The sequence below is a fragment of the Mauremys mutica genome, chromosome 15 (assembly GCF_020497125.1).
Source record: "Mauremys mutica isolate MM-2020 ecotype Southern chromosome 15, ASM2049712v1, whole genome shotgun sequence".
Lineage (NCBI taxonomy): Eukaryota > Metazoa > Chordata > Testudines > Geoemydidae > Mauremys > Mauremys mutica.
In genome coordinates this window covers 7,062,193-7,080,489 of record NC_059086.1, presented here as the reverse complement: position 1 = coordinate 7,080,489, position 18,297 = coordinate 7,062,193, and positions in this window count along the sequence as shown.

Sequence of the window (18,297 nt, the reverse complement as noted above, 5' to 3'; positions counted from 1 at the left end):
CTCTGTAAGGCCTTGGTCCAAGGTGTCAAATCCGAAGAGAATCACTTGCCTTACAATCTGACATTTTAAAATGCGGGCAGTGTTAAAGTCTGCTCTTGGCTGTGACAGACGTAGCAATTACCTGCAATATGCTGGACAAACCTTGTTGAATGAAGTTTAAGTATTTTAGGAATTCGTTGCATTAAAAATGCAAATGTTTGTGGTGGTGTGGGTTGGGGTCTAACAGAAACTGTGGGAAGCGTTATGAGCTTCAGGGGACTCATTTAAAACAATGGGCCAGACAAGATTAAACTTCTAGATGAGGGGTGACCGACCTGCGGCTCCGGAGCCACATGCATCTCTTCAGAAGTTAATATGCGGCTCCTTGTATAGGCACCGACTCGGGCTGGAGCTACAGGCGCCAACTTTCCAGTGTGCGGGGGGGTGCTCACTGCTCAACCCCTGGCTCTGCCGTAGGCCCTACCCCCACTCCACCCCTCCCCAGAGCCTGCCGTGCCCTCACTCCTCTCCACTCCCCCCCAGACCACCTGCACGCCACAAAACAGCTGATTGGGATGTGCAGGGAGGGAGGGAGGGGAAGGCGCTGATTGATGGGGCTGCCGGTGGGTGGGAGGCACTGGGAATGGGGGGGAGCTGATGCAGGGGGGCTGCTGACGTATTAAGGTGGCTCTTTGGCAATGTACATCAGTAAATTCTGGCTCCTTCTCAGGCTCAGGTTGGCCACCTCTGTTCTAGTGAGTGGCTTTCCTAAGAAATACGTGGGAGAATGGGAATGCAAATTACCCACCTCTGGTCCCATCCTTCTGAAGCTGCACCCTGAGGAGAAACACGTTGTCTGCTGATCACTCGTTACATGAGGACAAGTTCAGCAGCCCAAACCGGATAAAAGAGTGACTCAGATTCATGGGGTTGCTAGTTCTGAGCTAACAGCTGTTATGAACTTGTTACCACAGAAAAAACCCCACGCAGGTGGAGTGTGGGGGGCTGGGTTTGAAACACTGTTTACTGGCTGGAGCCTTTAGTGGAGTTCAGGTTTTAATATTTTCTCTCTAATGCTTTTACCTTAAGAAGAAATGTACTTGCTTAGAAGGGGCTGCGTCGTAGCATAACTGTGGCAATTGCATGGTTTATAGCCTCTGAGGGGAAAAGCAGACCAGGGTGTTTGAGCAGTCTGACTTTGCTGGGGAATTCCCATTGTAGGCAGGGAACTGTGCAGCCTGGAAATTGCCAAGTCAGATGGGAGAGAGTTAGAAGAGTTAGTGACAATGTAGGATTCGGGCCTGTATCTTTGCCTGAGGTAGAATTTTGGGTCTTGTTTGCCCGGTTGATTTTTGATATTCTTATATCTTATACTAATGTGTGCAAACGAAGGACAAAGACTGTGTGTGTTGCTTCTGCCAAGCCAGATGGGTTTGTTAGTATAATGGGAACAGCTAAGAGCAGTTAAAGTGTTACTGGGCATCGTGGGAGTATAATATACAAGCGCACACTTGGAGACGGCCTCAACTCCTATCTCAAGGCAAGGTCAGGCACCCAGTGGGGAGGGGCAAAGGGGGGCTGGGGGGAAGGTATAAAACACTGAAAGGCCAATGAAATGCCTGTCCCTGACCATAGCACAACCTCATTCCTCACCCCTCCCGTGGGATATAAAAGAGGTGGGACAAAGACCCCAGACTCACAACCCCTAAAATGGAACATGACCATAAATTGTCAGCCGGGGGACTTACGTGCATTTTAGCTATAATTATGCTTGCTAAGGAGTGGGGAGAAGGGGACCCGGGCCGTCCTTAGGCATAAGCAGCATACACAGCTGTGTAGGGCACTGTGAAATTTGGGGCACCAAATTGCCCCAAATTTCATGGTGCCCTAGGCAGCTGCATGCGGCATACGCAGCAGCACCAGCTCTGTCCCTCGGCTGGCCCCACCGTGGGCTGCACCCACTGCAAGGGGCACGTCCCTAGGTGGGTGGGGGGGTCCCGGACAACTCCCTCCACCCCACGTCTTACCCTTCCCCCCGGACTGCTCCTATTCCACCTCTTCCCCCAGCGACCCCACAGTCACCGGCAGTGGCAGGAAGCGGAGCAACCTGGCCCCAGCCCGCTCCACTCCGCCAGCTCCCAGCCGCGTTGCTCCGCTTCCCGCCGCCGGTGCGTGTGGGGAGGTTGGGGAAAGGACGCCCCCCACACTCACCGGCGGCGGGAAGCAGAGCTCCGCAGCTGGGAGCTGGCAGAGTAGAGTGGGCTGGGGCTGGGCTGCTCCACTTCCTGCTGCTGCTAGTGAGTGGGGGGGGGGGGATCCTTTCCCCCAAGCGACGGGGCTGGGGCGAGGGAAGCAGAGCCAGCTGCTCCCAGCCCCCCGCTCATCCTCTGGGACTGTGGGGCCCCCAAAAGTGCCCCCCTCCACAGCTCCTGTCTCCCAGACCCTGGGGGAGGAGGCCTGGGGCCCCACACAGCCCCTTCATGCAGGGGCTGCGTAGGGCACCCTAATGGCTAGGGACGGCCCTGAAGGGAACACTGGGAAACAAGTTCTGCAGCATCGGAGTTACAGACGTGCTTGCTGGAAATTATCCCCACTGCACTTCAGACTTCTGGCCCTTTGCTTTCTGTCTGCATGCCAAGAACCAGGGGGGAGGGAAAGCCCCCCAACAGCATTCCAAGGCATCTCTCACTCCCTGTGGAGCCTGGGGACCTAACTCAAACTTTGTGTTCCTGTGATGCTCAGCCTTGCAACATCTAAATGCTCTTGCAGATCCAGGCCAAGATCCCTGCTGGATTAAATGCACAGGCTGCACAAAGCTCGGGGAAAGAATCAGAATAGCCTAGTAGTGAATGAGAATGACATGTGGGACCCCAGGTTCATTTGTTGTAGAATTTGTGTACAGAATGAGGCTGGGGATTGCAGGAGGAGAAAGGATGGTCCCATGGCTAAAGCAATCAAATGCCACACTGGGGAAACTGGCTTCTACCACGGCGTCAGCCACAGCGTGATGTCACTGAAACCCAACTTTTTCGTGCCTGGCCACTAATTAGTATGTTCATTTTCTGGGTGCTCATCTTGAGACATTTCAGGCTCGAGTTCCAGAAGTGCTGCGAACTCAACTGCAACTCAAGTCAATTACAAGTCAACTTTGAAAAAAATCCAATTTTTGCAATTTATAGGAGGCTCAAAGGATCAGAGAGCGAGGCAATGAATTGACTTTTCAATGGATTTAATCACAGGTTGGTGATGGGTTTCAGGGAGCTGATGATCACACCAAAACTGGAGGACTGGAGTCACCGGTAGGGACAACCGTATATGAGGAAAATATTCTCTATCAAGGAAAATATCTGAATAGGTGGTAGAAAGATAAAAGATCCTCTGACCAATATCAAAGCAGCTCAGTGCACGCCCCTGGTCCCACCCCTTACAATTTATGGTCATGTTCCCTTTTTGGAGGGTCTGGGGGCTTTGGTACCATCCCTTTTGTATCCCATAGGAGGGGGAGGGAGTGAGGTTTTGCTTTGGTCAGGGACAGACATTTCTTTGGCTTTTTGTGTTTCTTTTACCTCCCCCTTGCCCCTCCTAACTGGTTGCTTGACTTTGGCTTGAGAGAGGAGCCAGGCAGCCTTCCAGTGTGTGCTCGTATATAAACATTTTATTAAAGCAAATGTTAAAAAAATTAAATAATACATAGGTTGGAGAAAAGAGTGTCTGTACATCTGGGTATAGTGCTTAGATTATCCACCAATACAATGTTAGTTTTTAAAAAGTCATATGATACATAGAGTCAAGTATCAGAGGCGTGTTAGTCTGGATCTGTAAAAAGCAACAAAGAGTCCTGTGGCACCTTATAGACTGCGCTTCTCATCAGCACTCCAGCTCATCCCTCCTGGTATTGCCGATGTCCTGTGATGTGTTCTATGTAGATGTCCCTCGACCCCCTTATGGCATCTGACACCATGAGTTGCCACATCAGCCGAGTGTAGCATTGACCGATTCCTCATTCTCTCAGCATTCACCCTTACTGGGGTCCCATGCACCCAAGGCTCCGACAATCAGCATGTGTGTCTGGACCTGGTAAGCCTTCACTTTCAAGGTTTCAGCCAGAGGGGCATATTTCTCTACCTTTCAAGCCTGGGCATCGTGGAAGGCTGGGGTCCTGTTCTCTGACATGCACCATGATGATCTTATTCCAGTCCTCGTTGGTGATGACGATGTCCAGTCGCAGTTGGATCTCGGTTCCAGGGATGGCAGAGTTTATGGCAACCTTCCCCATGGGTGGCAGGATGGCTCTGGACAGGTGATCTTGGATGGCATTGTGTTGCAGCTCCCAAGCTCTCGAATGAGGCTTCCAGCTACACAGGACATGGGGTAGCGTCTCGTTGGTGTAGCCACACTTCCTGTTTCGCTTGTCCTGATTCCCATGGCGGACAGCTCCGTTCAGTGGGACATAGTTGAGCTGGGCCCTGTGGATGAATCTCTAGTCGGCAAATCAGGTGAAGCTGCCCCCGGGAGGAAGTGGTTGCTGGTGTCCCACTTGCACGTCACCTCAAACGCCTTGCCCATCATGTGGAATCATATTGACCCTCCGCATGGATCATCAGCAGGGTTGTGTCCTTATGGATCCACTGCAGACCTCCAGTACCTGAGCTAACAGAGTAACTAGTGGCAGCAGCAGGCCATTAGCTTTAGGTAGGGGATAAAACACACTTTAACAGCAAGGTTCCCAGTTATTTGCTGAATGCAGAAAAATATCGAGATTCAGGAATGCTGGGTCCTGTTCCAGGTTCCAGAGGAGGGTGATACGAGTGCATGGGGAAGCGGGGGAGAAGGGTACTCCACTATGGAGCCAGCCTTTGGAAAGACACAGGAAAGGATGGGCTCAAGGAGTTGTGAGCCATTCAGCGGCTCCCAGGTGATACAAGGAGTGATTGTTCCCAGGACTGTGAGTCAGCTTGTTGCTCCCTGCCTCTAGGGGTAGCTTGGTGTCAGCTGACACTACAGCCCTTCGGCCACTCAAGCACTCTCACTGGGCTATGCCAGCCCCTCCTTCGCCTTGCAGGTTAACAATAAGTGCACCTCAAACCCTTTGAATCGTTCCTCTGGGATATCCAGCCCCAACACTGCCTATTCACAGAAATTCCAGATCCTCTGACCTCAGAGGAGCAGTGTATCCCAGTGTACCGGTTTTATCTTAAACCACCGCTCCTGTAAACCATACAGCACTTCTGATTTAGTTGGGTTTGGTCCTGCTTTGAGCAGGGGGTTGGACTAGATACCTCATGAGGTCCCTTCCAACCATGATATTCTATGATTAACTTTTTGTTTTATTAAATAAGAATAAAAATTTAACTAGAAACAAGAGCGAGTGATGGAAACAAATTGTTACAGTACAAAACAAAGTCATAAAACACAAATGTGGGTCTACACTTATCAGTGGTTAACTTTCCTATGTAATACAGTAGATTTTCCCCCAAATTCAGTCTTTTGCAGAGCTGGCTGGTTTCAGACAAATCAGGACCTCAGCATTCATGAAAGCCCCTGGCTCCTCAAGGGGTTTCCTCAGTAAATGGATACAGAGGGTCTTTCCCTGCACTCTATTATACTGAAAATAGTCTTTTATTTCTACTCAAAGCTAGGGCAAAGCTCTGTTGATGTTCTTTTACCTCTAAGAGGTTTCAATTGTTTGTCTTTGCCTCTGATGGTTTCCCATTCAAGGTCATAGTTCTGGGTGGTAAATATCACAGGCCAGGAGAGGCTAAGCCTCCTCAAATGGCCCGGTGTGGCCCTGCCTGAGGCTAGGGTGGCCTGCGGCTGGGACTTAGGGTGGCTGAGGTCAGTGCTTGCGCTGCCCGTCCGGTGCTCTGGGGCTGCACTGCCAGCGCTCCGGGGCTGGGAAAGGGGGGCTGGTGGCCATGGTGGGTGGGGATCTGGGGGGAGGGGCCTCAGGCAGAAGAGGCGGGGCCAGGGGCTAGCCTCCCCCAGTGAGTTCACACGCTGCCCATGATCATAGTATTGTGCAAGGCTAAATGATTGAGCTTTGCATTGCATCATCCGCCAGACAAGACGGGTGACAACTCCCCATCGCCTGACTGGCCCATTACTGAGACATCCTGGTGACTAATCTTTACTTTTCACTCTAAGCCCATAAAGCATACATCCAGTATAAATACATTATTCCTTAAATATTACCCATACATACGGCTCCCAATTATTATGAATCTTGACAAGTAAGGAGTATTTTGTAGGTACCTCACATGTTACACTTTATGGATCAATATCCTGCAAGATGTTTGGTGTGTAACCCTTCTGCCAGGTGGAGCTGGCAGCGACAGAGGCTGGGTTCAATATCTAGGGGTTCCTTTTCAACAATACAACACAGAACCAGCTCGAGCCCCAACCCAGTAACCTGGGAAAATTACACACCACCCTGGGCCCCTCTAAGGGTTTGGCTACCCTTGGGAGTTAGAGTGCATTAAAGCAGCTCCAGACACCCTAGCTCACTACCCGGCCACACTGGCCAGGCATGTAGAGCACTCCTGGTACTCCACCTCGGCGAGTGGAATAACATTTGATGCGCCTTGGCTACTATGCCCAGGTGTCAGTGTGAACCGGATGTTGCATTACTGCGCTCTGATCGGCCTCCAGAAACGTCCCATAATCCCCTTAACTCAAGTGGCCACTCTTGTCATTGTTTTGGAATCACTGCAGGGATGCGGATATGCCCTTTCAAAGCTCCGTTTCTGACAGCTGGCTACTTATCTGCTCCAAGACAAAGCAACCATTACTGTGGAATGCTGTGTGTGAGAGAGAGAGGCGGCGGGGGAGAGGGGTCTGCTGCTGTCTGAACTTACATGCTCTCAGCCCCCCAAAAAACCCCCTCTCCCCCCACTTACACACAACACACTCCCTGTCACACTCCACCCCACCCCCCATTTGAAAAGCACGTTGCAGTCACTTGCATGCTGGGATAGCTGCCCATAATGCACCGCTCCCAATGCCGCTGCAAGTGCCGCAAATGTGGCCACGCCAGTGCACTTGAAGCTGTCAGTGTGGACAGACTGCAGCGCTTTCCCCACTGTGCTCTCCGAAGGCTGGTTTAACTCAAAGCGCTCTGCATCTGCAAGTGTAGCCATGCCCTAAGAGGCAATACTTCCCCTCTCATAAGCACAGAGCCTGAGCGTAGAAAAGAAACTTTCAATAAAAAGCAGGAAAGTAACCCAGGAACATGCCACAAGCAGGATTCATAAGCTTAAAACCATGAGCAAAAGACCCACCCCAGAATATGTTGGGCAGTGTCTTTTGCCTCAGGTTCTTAAATCCAACAAGCAAAAGTTCCTTTAAAGTGCCCCTCCCTTCTCCCTCCACCCCACCCACGGTAGTTGTCCTTGCTCAGTGAAGCCCCAGAGTACCTGAAAAGAGTTTTGTTTGTCTGAAATGCTGCCTCATGGAGCTGATGGAACAGAAGATGAAAAGTCTGGAGTTGCAGGCTGCAACTCCAAACTTTATTTGCAGGCAGAAATTATGGTTGAGTTTCAAAGGGGATTTGAGCAGATGATGGAGGGAAACCAAGAGGAGACCAAAGAGAAGAATCTAAACTCGCAGATGCAAGTTAGACTGGAAAACTGTGAGGGAAGACTGCTGGATGAGGAAAGTTGTCCGTGGAAGCATGCGACTGCAAGAACCAGGCAGAGGAAAAAAGGCTGGCTAGTGAAGGAGAAATAGAGCTCAGGAATAGGTCTGCTGAGTTGGAAAATGAAGAAGGGGCACAGCAGGCAGTAACAGAAGGCGGGAGGGTAAGGAAGAAGAGAAGAAGAGTCAATGAAGATTGCAAGAGTTCAGAGCCCCAAGAGGATAGAGAATGACTCACAGATGATAGGAAAGGAGAACAAAAGAGAAGGACTTGCAGTCACAAAGACCAGGAGGAACAATCAGAGTGTCACACCAACACCAGAAAGAGGCAGACTACATGACTGGGGAGGGGACTCTTGCAGTCTCTATAATTTTATAAAAATATGCTAGTGAGTGAATATAATGTAACTGGAATATGCTTCGTGCAAAAGGTCTCTTGTAAGGCATAATTACATAATTACAAAGCTTATTATCTACTGAGTATGATCATCCTATTTGTATAAACGTACCACTCCTGTATTTGAAACTAGAAATACGAAATATAACTCTGAGGGCCTATTGTAATTATGCAAAGCGTGAGCCATTAATGGTTGTTTGGAATCTTGACGACGCTCATTAACCAGGACAATTGTCTGCAGATGGGTGTGTTTTACCTGTAAGTCTTCCTGTATATGTGTGTGCTGGAAAGTGGGTAATGAAGTCTTGCAGTGACATGTGATCATGTCACCTGAACTGGAATCCATCTTTAACCTGGTGTCTTTCCATTGAGAAGGAGGAGGTGGGAACCCAGAGAGGGACAAAGGATTCCCGCCTTATGCAAAAGATATATAAAGAGGTGGAACAGAAAAAGAGGAGAGAGGAGCCATCATGAAGAATCCCCTGGCTACCACCTGAGCTGGAACAAGAGCTGTACCAGGGGAAAGAATTGTGCCCAGGCCTGGAAGGTGTCCAGTCTGAGAAAAAAAAAAACTTACTGAAGCATCTCTGAGGGTGAGATTATCTGTATTCAGTTTGATTAGACATAGATTTGCATGTTTTATTTTATTTTGCTTGGTGACTTACTTTGTTCTGTCTGTTACTACTTGGAACCACTTAAATCCTACTTTCGGTATTTAATAAAATCACTTTTTACTTATTAATTAACTCAGAGTATGTTTTAATGCCTGGAGGAGCAAACAACTGTGTATATCTCTCTATCAGTGTTCTAGAGGGCAAACCATTTATGAGTTTACCCTGCATAAGCTTTATACAGGGTAAAACGGATTTATTTGGGTTTAGACCCCATTGGGAGTTGGGCATCTGGGTGTTAAAGACAAGCACACTTCTGTGAGCTGCTTTCAGATAAACCTGCGGTTTTGGGGCAAGTAATTCAGACTCTGGGTCTTTGTTGGAACAGACGGGAGTGTCTGGCTCAGCAAGACAGGGTGCTGGGGTCCCGAGCTGGCAGGGAAAACAGGAGCAGAGGTAGTCTTGGCACATCAGTTGGCAGCTCCCAGAGAGGTTTCTGTGATCCAGCCCATCACAACTCCCTACCAAGAAGAACACACAGACCAGTCAGAGCTGATCTGGAGAACACCAGGGTGTGGTGTCTGCTGGGAGCTAATATACGGGATGCAAACCTAATGCTGAAGAAGGCCCTAATGGGAGCAGGAAATAATCCACTGACTGTCCTTTATCTAGGAACAAATGATACTGCTAGAGTCTTTCTGGAATGCACTAAGGGAGACTCTGCCAGGCTGGGGAAGACTGGAGAAATGGAGGCTCCAGTGATTTTCAGCGGGGTTCTATCTGTCCCTAGAGGAGGAGAACGGAAGCAAGACAAGAATATGATGATCAACTGATGGCTCGGGCAGTGGTGCTATCGGGAGGGCTTTGGGATGTTCGACCACGGGCAGGCATTCATGGACAGAGGACTGTTCTCCTGGGATAGACTCCACCAGAGTAGGAAGGGAAGTAGACTTCTTCTGGGATGGAAGTTGGCAGAACTGATTAAAAGAGCTTTAAACTAGGAATTCAGGGGAGATATTCATATAATCTCCACCTTCGAGTCTAATATTATGTGTCTCCCTTAACATGGAGTCACAGACGGTCCCCTTGGGCATGCCGCTCTATCCTGAAACCCAGGCAAGCTTGACTCTGTGATAGATGGTCACTTTACATTAAAAAACAAAACAAACAAACAAACCAACAATATTCAGGTTACTCTCAAGTCCCAAAAGACCAGTCTCTTACCCCAGGTCAATTGCACTTCAGATCTCATACCAAAGACAAGGCCTGTAGCCAATCCTGTAATAAACTAACTAAAGATTTATTACTACAAAAAGAAATGAGAGTAATTTAGACGGTTAAAACTGGAAACATATACACACAAATGAGTTACAGCCTTAGATTTAAAAAGGTAATATAAGGTTCTACAAGAAGCAGTTCTATGTCCTTTAGGGCTGACCCATGCTAAGCAGCGGGGGCATTTGTGACATACCAGGGCACAATCCAGCCTAGTGGGGGATGTGACACCCCTACCCTGCAACCTTGTTACAACACCTCACTGAAGTAGCTCCCTCCTGGCTGCTCACAAACAGCCTTCCAGCATGCAAGCCACACCCTCATTGTCTGTGTGTAACTGTAGCCTGCCAGCTACACCCTGGCTCTCATCAGCCTTGGTTATATTGCAGGGTGAACCCAACACACCCCCAGTCCCAGATCTTTCCCCAGAAATGTAAGTCCTGTACTGCCCAGCCCTCTCCTAGACAGTACAAATATATTGAGTCCTTTAAGATAATAGAATAGTTACAGACACTTCAATTTAAACATACCAAATTAGATAAACCAGTAAAACAAGTTTATTAATTACAAACAGATTTTTTAGTAAGAATAAATAATGAGGCATAAAAGTCAGAAATCATTAATATTACAAGAAAAATAAAGACAAACTGCTTACTAGTGCCTAACTTAACAAACTACATTATATTCCAGCAAAATTTCTCACATGCTTCCAGCAAGATTATTGACCAAACTCTTCAGGTCAGGACCTCACCCATAAAGCCCAATGGCTGTTTCCTTTTGTCTTCTCAGGTGCAGAGAATGTGATAGACAGGGAGAGAGAGAGAGAGGTGTCTGCCAGTTCTGTTACAGTCCTGTCCCCCATTTGAGAAGCATTTCCAGCTGGGAGCAAGGCCACAGGCAGTCTGGTGAAAAAAGGAAACTCCATGTTGTTTCTTCCTATAATGTAGATTTTGTCCCTGCCAAAGAAAAGCCACTTAGCAGGCAAAGGCTGGGGCAGCAGCTTGGCCTTTGTCTCGGAGGAACTGGTTTAGGAAACATAGTTCAGTCATGATTTCAGCTTATGTTCATACCTTTACATATAATGTTGCTATGGGCATTATATCATAATTGGTATTGGATTGGTCAGCAAGTTTTCATGCATCTCTATCCTGTTATAATGTAGCAGCAAACATTGACATTGTTTATACTCTCGTAACTAAATAACCCATCAAAGGAGAACCAAGGCTTGTAGCATGTAAATGAAGAACTCTAAGGGTAGGTCTATACTTACCGCGCGGGTCGACGCGGAGAGTTCGACTTCTCGGAGTTCGAACTATCGCGTCTAATCAAGATGCGATAGTTCGAACTCCCCACGCGCTCCGGTCGACTCCGGAACTCCACCACCATGAACGGCGGTGGCGGAGTCGACCTTGGAGGCGCGGACTTCGTTCCCACGGCATCTGGACTGGTGAGTAGCCCGAACTAAGGTACTTCGACTTCAGCTACGCTATTCACGTAGCTGAAGTCGCGTACCTTAGTTCGACCCCCCCCTTAGTGTAGACCAGGCCTAAGAGAAAAGACCTAATTTCGACACGAGTAGTCATTGTATGTGATGACTGGAGGTCAAAGACTCTAAATGCATTCCTCGCTCTCTGTCATCAAAGGAGAAGCTCACGTGGGTAGTGAGCCTGTCAGCTTGTTTTCTGCAAGAAGAAGCTGTAAGTATGAATTCAGGGGAAAACCCTTCACCTCTGGACTGTCTGAACTCTTACAGGGAAGTGTACCAGATGCAAAGCGGAGATCCCCAGAGATAATCTGGGAAGCCTGAAAAGACTTTTGGGAAACTGACAGTTTATTACATCACTGCCACCACTTGTAATTACAAACTGTGACTCACTTGGACATATATTTTTTAATCTGTCAATAACTCTCACTTCCTTTTCTTAGCTAATAAACCTTTAGGGTATGTTTACACTACCTGCCGGATCGGTGGGTAGTGATTGGTCTATCAGGGATCGATTTATTGTGTCTAGTGTAGAGGTGATAAATCGGTCCTCGATCGCTCTGCCGTCAACTCCTGTACTCCGCTGCGGCGAGAGGCGGAAGCGGAGTCGACGGGCAATCGACCCCGCGCCGCGAGGACGTGAGGTAAATTGACCTAAGTTACGTCAACTTCGGCTACGCTATTCTCGTAGCTGAAGTTGCATATCTTAGGTTGATTCCTCCCCCCAGTGTAGACCGGGCCTTAGTTACTTTACTATAGAATTGGCTACCAGCATTGTCTTTGGTATAAGATCTAGATACCAATTGACCTGGGGTAAGTGACTGGTCTCTTGGGACTTGGAGCAACCTGATGTGGTGTGATTTTTGGTTTAAGTGACTGTAACAATGAGGTTCTGGCGGGACCCAACAGAGTGCCAATTCAGGACAAATCGCTTAAAACAGGGCAGTCACAGCCCAAGGCTGGGGTTTTTTCACCTCTAAGGCAAACCAAACCAGCCAGACAAAGAGGACTTTGGTCTCACCCCACTGGCTAACCACAAGTCACACAAGCAATTCCCTTAGACACTCCAGTTTCCCAGTATCACCACCAGTGCCACTCATCCTGGAGATGAATGGTTATGAAAACCAACACCCCAGTAAAAGAAAAGGGTTCTCTCGATCCCAAAGAATCAAGCCCCAGACCCAGGTCAATATACAAATCAGATCTTACCACAAATCAGGCTGTTGCCAATCTTTTAGAATCTAAAATCTAAAGGTTTATTCATAAAAGGAAAAAGATAGAGATGAGAGTTGGAATTGGTTAAATGGAATCAATTACATACAGTAATGGCAAAGTTCTTAGTTCAGGCTTGTAGCAGTGATGGAGTAAACTGCAGGTTCAAATCAAGTCTCTGGAGTACATCCCCCGCTGGGATGGGTCATTCAGTCCTTTGTTCAGAGCTTCAGTTTGTAGCAAAGTCCCTCCAGAGGTAAGAAGCAGGATTGAAGACCAGATGGAGATGAGGCATCAGCCTTTTATAGTCTCTTCCAGGTGTAAGAACCTCTTTGTCCTTACTGTGGAAAATCACAGCAAAATGGAGATTTGGTGCCACTACAGGACCTTGGTTGCAACCATGTTCTATATGGTCCCAGATTATACCAATAACATCACACCCCCAACGCAAAATTGATGCAGGAAGGGATGACAAAACATCACTGACTGCATCCCAAGAGCTCCCCATCCTTGGGTCTGTCTCACTACTGCTAGTGTTGGGTTAGAAGCCGTACCAGTGTATAACAGAAATGGTTTATCAAAGTCATGTTCAATAACATGATTGAATCTCTTTACAAACTCAAGATATAACTTGGTTAGAACAATAGTGGATTGGATCTGCTCTTGCAGTATGGTTCCTGTATGTTTCATGTGATCTTGCCAAGAGCTAAAGAAAACAGCTACTTTATTGGCCAGAGCTTGTATGGATGTTTGGAACTCAATTAACATCAAACCAATGTAGATATTAATGTTGTCCATAGTACAGGAATCTTGGCATTTAGCCATGAAAGCAATATGGTAGTGTGCCTCGGTTTCCCTTTTCATACAGCACATCAGGTCTGGAATGTCTTTTCCCCTGTGAAAAGTTCCAATACTGTTTATAGCATCAACTGTGAAACATCAGTATAACAAGGCCTTTTAACATAAAGTATGTCTTCAGGCGTTACAACATGTTCAAAGGATTTTCCAAAAGATTAGGCACATTGTACATTCTTACAGTTCTTGGTAATAGCAACACATTAGTTACAAAAATCATCATTAGCAATAACAACAAATTCATTGCAAGTGTCCACCTACAATCATGTTTGTCATGCCACACCTTTGGCTCAATCCCACTGGGGTTTGGGCATTTTAGGGGTAACCTGAGGCTTCCCTTTGCAAAATTCAGTTTTCTCTTTCCTCCTTGTCCTGCAGGATCAAACCCTGATTTCTCTTGCTTAATCAAATTCACTGGCTGATTGGGTGTGCTCTCTGTGCTAACAGCTATTAGCAAGTCTTTCTTCTCCCTGCCAGCCAGGTAATTTGCATCAACACAAACACTAGCTTTTAACTTCTTAGCTGCTGCCAATTCCAGTGCTGGACTCTGTCTTACAGAGATACCACACAAATCCAGAGGGTCTGAGGATGAGAGTTTGCTTGCTCTCCCTGCATCCTCAAGCATTCAGCCATAAAACTGTTTTGCTCTGAAATACCAGTAACCAACGCTGTCCTTAGACCCAAAGCACAGACTGCTCACTCACAGAATCAGCATGGAGACATTCCTGTTCCAACACCATTGTCTTCCCAACAAGCTGGCCAAACCCAGCCACTTGGTTATGGAGCTGCTCAACTTTCTTAACAGTTTTTACTCCATCTGAGACCTTCTCAAAGCTACCCACACTGGATCTTTCAAAAGGAAAGTCAGTGGATCCATTCACAACAGAAAATTTCTGGCTGTTAGGAACTGAAACTTTCTTGATTAAATCACTTTCACACCCTGCAGTTGCAGTAAACTGCTTGCACAGATTACCATGAGGGTTCCTTTCCCCAGGAGCCTTTTTCTAAGCAGCAATTCACCTCTCACATAAATTCTGCTCTCACCTTCTTCACCTAGGGCTTGCTCTAAATGAAAACTTTCCTGAGCAACAACAGACTCTTTCTGGGTCTCTCTCACATCCAGAATCACCTCTGTCCCATCAGGCAGATTTCTACACAATCTCCTTTCAGGCAAACTTATAGACTTTCTAGATAAAAGGTCAGAAGCATTCTCCTTCCCTTTGCCACACACAAGCTCAGGAATCTTTTCCTTCTTGCTACAAGTTGTCAAACTGTCAGTAGGTAACACAATTAAATCACCTTCATGCTCTCCTTGTGCCCTGGCTAGGGTATCACCCTGATCAGACAGAGTTGCTACACCCTTTTCCAACCACACCTTAGCAACTGGCAAACTACAAGCACCAGAATTGTCTGGTCTCTGGGATTTTGCTACGACACTAACTGGATACAACCTAGTCACAGTGCCATTCTCCCCAGCAGACACAAACTTAGGACCATTCCTGGGCTTTAGCTGTATCCACAACCAACTCTGAGACAACTGCACTATTCCCAACCATCACAGGCTGAAAGGCACCTTCTGTCTGCTCCACAGACAAAGAAAAGCCGGAGACACATTCTCCTTCACCAGACACACAGCTTGGGATCTCATTTCCCTTGTCCCAGCACACAGGGCTGTTCACAGACAACTGCTTGGAGACCGAGGTAGCTTCCTCCATATGCAAATCAATACCCCTGACATACACAGGCACATTTCCTTCACTGTCACGTTTCTCCACACAGGAAACAGGTAAGGGACAGGGACACTCATCTTCCACTATCCCTGTCTTCCCAAACTGCTGACTAGACAAAGCCATCAGCTCACACGGCTGCCTAGGCTCCTCCAAACTTTCCCTACCAGGCAGATTGCCACTCCCAATGGATAAGCTGCTGCTTTTCTCACTACACTGAGCTACTTCCAGCAAATCACAGTTCCCCATTTCAGGTTCACTTTTACAAGCTGCACTAGCCAATAATCCATCGCCCATCACAGATCTACCCTCTCCTTCCTCAGCTAGGGCTTCCACCTGACCATCTACTTTAATCTGCTCCTGAGAAACATTTTCCTCACCAATGAGAGCTTTCTGCTCTTGATCTAACTCCAGATTCACTTCTGAGACATCAGACAAGACATTCAGAAACTCCATTCACAGACACCCTGCTTTCTTGCACAGACAAACAGCTATTACCCACCAGGTACCATAAATCCATGGTACGCCCACATCTCAAATACTGTGTACAGATGTGGTCTCCTCACCTCAAAAAAGATATTCTAGCACTAGAAAAGGTTCAGAAAAGGGCAACTAAAATGATTAGGGGTTTGGAGAGGATCCCATACGAGGAAAGATTAAAGAGGCTAGGACTCTTCAGCTTGGAAAAGAGGAGACTAAGGGGGGATATGATAGAGGTTTATAAAATCACGAGTGATGTTGAGAAAGTGGATAAGGAAAAGCTATTTACTTATTCCCATAATACAAGAACTAGGGGTCACCAAATGAAATTAATAGGCAGCAGGTTTAAAACAAATACAAGGAAGTTCTTCTTCACGCAGTGCACAGTCAACTTATGGAACTCCTTACCTGAGGAGGTTGTGAAGGCGAGGACTATAACAGCGTTTAAAAGGGAACTGGATAAATTAATGGTGGCTAAGTCCATAAAGGGCTATTAGCCAGGATGGGTAAGGAATGGTGTCCCTAGCCTCTGTTTGTCAGAGGGTGGAGATGGATGGCAGGAGAGAGATCACTTGATCATTGCCTGTTAGGTTCACTCCCTCTGGGGTACCTGGCATTGGCCACTGTCGGTAGACAGATACTGGGCTAGATGGACCTTTTGTCTGACCCAGTACGGCCATTCTTATGTTCTTATGTTATGTTCTTAGGTTAGAATCCCCCTCTCCATGGCCATAGCAAAACTGGTTAAACACACAAAACTGCCCAGAGTAATACCACATATCAACATAGTTATAAACTGGATTTTCAACAGGATACAGTTTCTGCTTTTCTTCCATTGCTTTTTTGACTTGGAGCTGGAGTCTAGCTGTCTCCTTCTCAGCGGCCAGAAGCTCCAGACGCCCCTTACATGCTTCTTCTTCTCTCTCATCAGCTTCTTTCTCCAACTGGGCCAAGGCTTGCTTCTCTTTCATTTGAATTTCTACCAGTTTTTGCTCATGTTCAAACTGCAGGCTGTCTCTCAAGGCTTGCAGTTTCATTGTTTTTGCTGATGCTTTCTGGCTCATGGTCACTGATCTTTAACCAACCAAACTCTCAATCCCAAATTTCAAATTTGGATAGTGTGGGGTTCTGACCCAAAGCTTAATTGACCTGGTTCTGCGGATCCTAGCATGACTACGCCACTGTGACGAGGCGGTTCTGGCGGGACCCAACTGAGAGAGCCAATGCAGGACAAAGCGCTTAAAACAGGGCAGTTACAGCCCAAGGCTGGGGGTTTTCCACCTCTAAGGCAAACCAAACCAGCCAGCCAAAGAGGATTTTGTTCTCACCCCACTGGCTAACCAGAAGTCACACAAGCAATTCCCTTAGACACTCCAGTTTCCCAGTATCACCACCAGTCCCACTCGTCCTGGGGATGAATGGTTATGAAAACCAACACCCCAGTTAAAGAAAAGGGTTCTCTTGATCCCAAAGAATCAAGCCCCAGACCCAGGTCAATATATACATGAGATCTTACCCACAAATCATGCTGTTGCCAATCCTTTAGAATCTAAAATCTAAAGGTTTATTCATAAAAGGAAAAAAAATATAGATGAGAGCTAGAATTGGTTAAATGGAATCAATTACATACAATAATGGCAAAGTTCTTAGTTCAGGCTTGTAGCAGTGATGGAGTAAACTGCAGGTTCAAATCAAGTCTCTGGAGTACATCCCCCGCTGGGATGGGTCATTCAGTCCTTTGTTCAGAGCTTCAGTTTGTAGCAAAGTCCCTCCAGAGGTAAGAAGCAGGATTGAAAACAAGATGGAGATGAGGCATCAGCTTTTTATAGTCTTTTCCAGGTGTAAGTACCTCTTTGTCCTTACTGTGGAAAATTACAGCAAAATGGAGTCTGGAGTCACATGGGCAAGTCCCTGCATACTTTGCTGAGGTTACAAGGCATATCTGCCTTCTCTCAATGGGTCAGTTGTGTAGCTGATGGTCCTTAATGGGCCATCAAGCAGGCTAGGCAGAGCTAACACCAACTTGTCTGGGATGTCACCCAGAGGCACAGCACAAACTTGAAATACAGACAGTATAGAGCCAATATTCACAACTTCAACTACAAAATGACACATGCATACAGACAGCATAATCATAACCAGCAACCCATAACCTGGTCTTAGACACCTCAGATGACCCCCTTTACATAAGATTTGGTGCCACTACAGGACCTTGGTTGCAACCATGTTCTATATGGTCCCAGATTATATCAATAACGTCACAGTGACCTTTTATCACAAAGTTCAGTTTGTCTGGGTGGCAAGATAGACTGGAGAGTCTACGGGACTGTCCGTGACTCCATGGCAAGACTGGCTAGCGAGGTGTCTGCTCTGTTTTCTGACAGTCTGCCCTGACGTAGGCACTCACAGCTGTGAATCACTCCAGACAGCTCCCACTGGGGATCAGATGCGTCTGAGCCCATGAAATTGCAATGGGACATGTACATCAGTGACTGGGATGGGAGCGCATGCAGTTCACTCTTTGAGTGAGCTACAGGCTGCCTTCTAGGCTGGGCAGATGATGGGTGAGCCCCTCAGTCCCAGACAAACCCCAAGTCCTTCAGCCTTGGGTAGTACACTCATTTATGCCTGGTCTGCCTACAAATG